Source organism: Suncus etruscus, chromosome 11 (assembly GCF_024139225.1).
Source record: "Suncus etruscus isolate mSunEtr1 chromosome 11, mSunEtr1.pri.cur, whole genome shotgun sequence".
Taxonomy (NCBI): domain Eukaryota; kingdom Metazoa; phylum Chordata; class Mammalia; order Eulipotyphla; family Soricidae; genus Suncus; species Suncus etruscus.
In genome coordinates this window covers 71,374,813-71,380,659 of record NC_064858.1, presented here as the reverse complement: position 1 = coordinate 71,380,659, position 5,847 = coordinate 71,374,813, and the positions used below count along the sequence as shown (strand labels likewise).

General features: G+C 35.4%; 1 non-coding gene across 1 annotated transcript; it reads right to left on the bottom strand.

Moving 5' to 3' along the window:
- Window positions 1–5,439: 5,439 nt before the first annotated feature.
- Window positions 5,440–5,556, bottom strand: LOC126023389 (U5 spliceosomal RNA). Its single transcript, XR_007500516.1, has one exon. It is a non-coding gene; the product is annotated as a U5 spliceosomal RNA (small nuclear RNA).
- Between the last annotated feature and the right edge of the window lie 291 nt (window positions 5,557–5,847).

The window sequence follows — 5,847 nt, the reverse complement described above, 5'->3', positions numbered from 1 at the left end:
ATCAATCTTATTTATTTTTTCAAAGAACCACTCTTCTGCTTTCATTGATCATTAAGATTGCTTTTTTGGATTTCCACTTCATTGATTTCTGCTCTAAGCTTTGTTATTTTTTTCTGCCTACCTATTTTTGGTTCCATTTTTTATCATTTTCTAATTTTATAAGCTGTGCCATTAAAACATTCATGTAGGCCCCTTCTTCCTTCCTGATGTAAGCTTGAGAAGCTATAAATTTTCCTCTCACTGCCGCTTTTGCTTTGTCCCATAAGTTCTGATAATTTGTGTCTTTATTTTCATTTGTTTCTAAGAATGTTTTGATTTTCTTTTTGATTTCATCTCTGACCCATTGGTTGTAAGCTCTTTAATTTTCAGGCGTTAAAGTTTTTCGTCTGTGTCTCTTTGTAGTTCATGTCTAATTTTAGTGCCGTAGATCAGCAAAGTAGTCTGCATGATTTCTATTCTTTTAACTTTATGGAGATATGTTTTATGGGCCAGCATTTGGTCTATCCTGGAGTGTGTGCATTGAAGAAGAATGTGTATCCAGGTTTCTGGGGATAAAATGCCATAGATAGATAGATAGATAGATAGATAGATAGATAGATAGATAGATAGATAGATAGATAGAGATAGATCTCTCTCTCTCTCTCTCTCTCTCTCTCTCTATATATATATATATATATATATATATATACGAGTCCACTTTCTTCCATTTCTCTTTTCAGAGCTATTATATATTTTTTTGGATTTCAGTCTGGTTGACCTATCAAGGGGTGACATGGCAGTGTTGAGGCCTCCCACAATTATTGTGTTGCTATTGATATCTTTTTTCAGATTTGTCAACAATTGTATTAAATAATTTGTTTGTCCTTCATCGGCTGTATATATATTTAGGAATGTGATTTTTTTCTGTTGCACATATCCCTTGATTAGTACTAAATGCCCAACTTCTTCTCTTACAATTTTTCTGAGTGTAAAGTTTGTGTCATCTGATATTAGTATGGCTACTCCAACTTTTTAAAGGATGTTGCTTGCTTGTATGATTTTCCTCCAGCCATTCATTTTAAGTCTATGTTTGTTCTGACTATTCAGATGTGTTTCTTGTAGGCAGCAGAATGACGAATTTAGTTTTTTGATCTATTTAGCCACTCTGTATCTATTAACTGGTGCATTTAGTATATTGACATTGAGAGAAGTAAGTGTCATGGGTTTTAGTGTCATCTTTATTTAAAAGTTTGGTGTGTCTGTTGGTCAGTCTTGTCTTAAAGTAGACCTTTCAGTTTTTCTTTTAAGGCTGTTTTGAGTCTGCAATGTTTCTGAGCTTTATATGAAGCTATGTATACTTCATTTAAACCTGAAAGTGAGTCTTGCTGGATGCAGTATTCTAGGCGAAGCATTTATTTCATTGAGTTTTGTCACTATGTCCCACCACTGCCTTCTGGCCTTGAGGTTTCTTGTGATAGGTCTGCTGTAAATCTTAAGGATGTTCCTTGGATGTAATTTCACTTTTTGATCTTGCTGCTTTCAGTATTATATTCCTATATGTAGGATTTGTCATTGTGACTAGGATGTGTCTTGGGGAGCTTTTCCTTGGGTCTCTTTTAGCTGGTACTCTTAGGGAGTGTAGAATTTCTTTGCACTTAGTCTTTAGATCTGGTAGTTTCTCTGTAATGATGTCCTTGACTGTTGATTCTTCCTGGGGATTTTCTTCCAGAGTCTCTGGGACTCCAATGATTCTTAAGTTGTTTCTATTGAGCTAAACCAAGTCTTCTTTATTCATCTGTTCACATTTTTTAGTGCTTTTTCCATTTTTTGATCATTTGCTTTAGGCTTTTTTCCAATCTCTTTTTCTGTATGGCATTATTATGCATCTCATCTTCCAGCTCACTGATTCTATTCTTTGATACTGTTACTTTGTTGAATAGGCTTTCCATTGAGGTTTTAATTCATCTACTGAATTTTCAGATGTTATTTCAGTTTGAAGTTTTTTTTATTTCTATCTTCATATCCTCTTGATTCTTTTTAGTGTTCCATTCAACTCAATATATGATTTCTTTGAGTTCTGTGTGCATCTTCCATATTTCTTATCCAAATCTTATATCTGAGAGACTAACTAGGTGGTTAGCAGTTTTCAGGTCATCAGAGTTGCCATTTTATTTTCTATAATGCCTGGTTTGGCCTACATTTTTTCCTCATTGTCACACTTATATTGTGAATTTTTCTACATGTTGTGGTGGTATTCCTCGGGTTGAACCTGGCAGCAAAGTAAAGCAGAGTGGCCATGCTTCTCCGGCTCCACCCTTTGGGGGTGGGACAGTTCACCTCTGAAGAAGATGAGCCCTCATGAAAGAATGCTGAAGAGGAACAAAATCCCAGGTCACGGGACAGCAGAGAAGACTCAAGATATCTGCTGGGTCTCAGGGCAAACAGCTAAGACCAGCTTTACTGTCTGTGGGAGGTTCGACTCACCTCTAAAGTGACTAGCTTTCAGGTAAGAATGCCAAAGGGGAACAAAATTCCAGGTCACTAGAGAGCAGAGAGAATGTCAAGATGTCTGCCGTGCTTCTAACACACAGCAGAAATCAGCCAGCTCCACTGTCTGTTGATGGGTTCTCGCCTTTGAAGAAGAGGAGCCTTCAGGGAAGAATGCCAAAGAGGATCAAATCCCAAGCTGCAGGAGAGCATAGAGAAGCCCCAAGATATCTGCCAGGCTTCTCTGTTTTCTTTTTTAACATTTATAGAATTTCACAATGTTCTTTATTTAATATTTTCTTTTTCATTATTTTATTAATATACTTTTAATCACCATGATTATAAACCTGTTTGTAATTGGGTTTCAGTTATAAAAAAGAACACACCCAATTCTCCAGTGCAACCTTCCCACCACCAATACCTTCTAATTTCCTCCTCCCCCACACTCTGCCTGTATTTTAGACAGGCATTCTTTTTCTCACTCTCTACCATTGTCATGATAGTTGTTAGTGTAGTTATTTCTCTATCAACACTTACCACTCTTTGTGATAAGCTACTTATCCTGAGCTTACTTATTAGAATTGACTAGTAACTTAGACTTAAGATCATAATTTCCTTAAAGTGAACACAAGAGTTAACACAGTATATTCTCATCCAGTAGAAACTATAAAATGTGTTTTGAAGACAAGAAGAAATTAAAATAAACCTGTTTTATGGCCATGTTTTATAAGTCAATACTTATCCAATTCTATTATCATATATTAAATTTTTTGGGCCACACAAGGTGAGTCTCAGGGGTTACTCCTGGCTATGTGCTCAGAAATCACTCCTAGCTTGGGGGACCATATGGGATGCCAGGGGATTGAACTATGGTCCATCCTAGGCTAGTGCATGCAAGGCAGAAGCTTTACTGCTTGTGCCACTGCTCCAGCCCCTATCATAAATATATTTTATGAGCATTTATGTATTTGAGAAATATTGCTTGCATACTAAGGGAGTTATAACCCAAAGTGAAATAGATAAATTAGGAAGACAATCATTTCTTTTATTGTCATCAAACTACCTGCCACATCACACACAGAGTAATTCCAACTTGTTTATATGTACTTTACTATGTGTACTATTGAGTCAAAAATGATAACTTATTAATATACTTAAGTAATTCCCATTCTCAGGGTGTTTTCATTCTAGTGGTCCAAGATGGTTAATAAACAATACACTATACCTGTAACATTTTTATAGTGTTCTAGAAAATAATAAACAAACAGAAAAAAAGTATTTGAAGGCATTAAGGTGGAAATAGTATTTGAGTTTTAACTGAGAGTCAGGAAAGCTTCTTTGGCTACATCCTGAAGGATAAAATTGTCCATCTGGATAGCAAAAGCAAAGAACAAGTTCCAATGTTTGACTGTGGATTAGAGTTTGTTAATTTGTATAGCAAGAAGCAATCTTGTGTGTTTAAACAAAATGATTTAGGGCAATAGTAGCCATGAAATCCAGGTTGTCATTGCAATCAGCTTCAGTAGGACTTACAAACTCATTGTGAGTTTTGTACATTTATTTTGCATGGGGCAGGATGCTGGTATAACTGAGTACAGGAGCGGCAGGATCTGGTTTCTACTGTCAAATAAATACTACTTTAGTCTCTTGCTTTTATTTTCTCTTTCTGCTGTATATGTTGGCATTCCCTATATATAATTGTATATTAGAGTGCATAGTTATGTATGCCTCCTCTTCCAATTTTTAGTGTTTTTCACCCTCAGACTCTCATAGTCCCCTGAACACTGTCACGGGTCACTATAGACCATAGAATTATAAATAGGCACAAAGAAAATCCAGGTATCACACACTACCACCCATAATAACTAAAATAAATACATTTATTCTGTGGTTTTGAGATATATTTAGTGATGCTTGGGGCTACTCTCTGTTATGTCCTAAGAGATAGCTCCAGAGAGTCAGAAAAACAGATAGTGCTTAGAATAAAATGTGAACCTCCTGTAATAAAGGTATGTGTTCAGCTATTTGAGTTACCTAAAACTGCCTCTTCAACTCACAAATAGAAGAGTCTAAGCTATTCTTAGACTTATTCTTATTTTGTGCAAATAACTGTTTTCAGGGCTTTCTATAGACTCTGTGTCAGAAATCACTCATGGTGGTGCTCCAGGGATCATATGTGGTCACAGGGATAAAACCTGGGTCAGATACCCATTGTGTTCTCTCTCAAACCCCTGTTTTGCTCAGATTTATATAAATTTAAAATAATGTATTTTATTAACATCGTGGTTACAGAAATTTCTTAGATGGGTTTTAGTCATAGGATGTACACATCCCTTCTTTAGTGCAACATTCTCATGATCAATATTTCCCATTTACCTATGTATCTGGGACAGGCATTCTGCTTCTCTTTCTCACTATCATTTTCATGGTAGTTGTTGGTGCAGTTATCTGCATTCAGTGCTTTTTGTGGCAATCTTAATATTATGTTTTGAACCTCTCAGCCCTCATCTCAATTGTCTCTGGATATTATTACCATACTGTATTTATTTTTTATTTTTAAAATTAATGCATTTATTTAAGAACCATGATTACAAATATGTTTGTTGTTGGGTTTCTGTCATAAAAAGAACACCACTTCTTCACCAGTTCTTCACCATTTCCATCACTGATACCCCTATATTTCCCTCTTCCCCCAAACCCTGCCTGTCTCCCAGACAGGCATTCTATTTCTATCATTATCTACCATTGTTATGATAGTTGTTTGGTATAGTTATTTCTCTAACTGCACTCACCAATCTTTGTGGTAAGCTTCATATCATGGACTAGTCCTTTCAAATCTCATCTCTATTGTCTCTGGGTATTATTACCATATTATCTTTTATTTTTCTTAAATCTCAGAGATAAATGAGACTATTCTGTGTCTATCTCTCTCCCTCTGGATCATTTCACTCAACATAATAGTTTTCTTTTCTTAACCTTGCTAGTGCAAGGCCTCAAAAAATTGGTTTCAAAACTCAGAATTGTTTCTCTCCACAGAAATCTTTAGTAAAAGGCGAAATATTTATGTGATCTGAAGAGAAACCAGGGTAACATAATAGCTTTTATGTCCACCAAGTATAGGAAAATTTAATGACATAATTTTTCCTGAGAGCTGCATAATATTTCGTTGTGCATATGTACCATTGTTTCTTTAGCCACTCATCTGTTGTTGGGTATCTTGGTTGTTTCCAGATTCTGGCTTATTTTATTCTTTAAATATATATTTTATTTAAACATCATGGTTACAAGGTTTTCATAATACATTTACTTTTTAATACAAATAATGTTGTTCATGATTGAGTCATAGTCATCAACCTTCTCCAGTGCACAACACATTTCCCA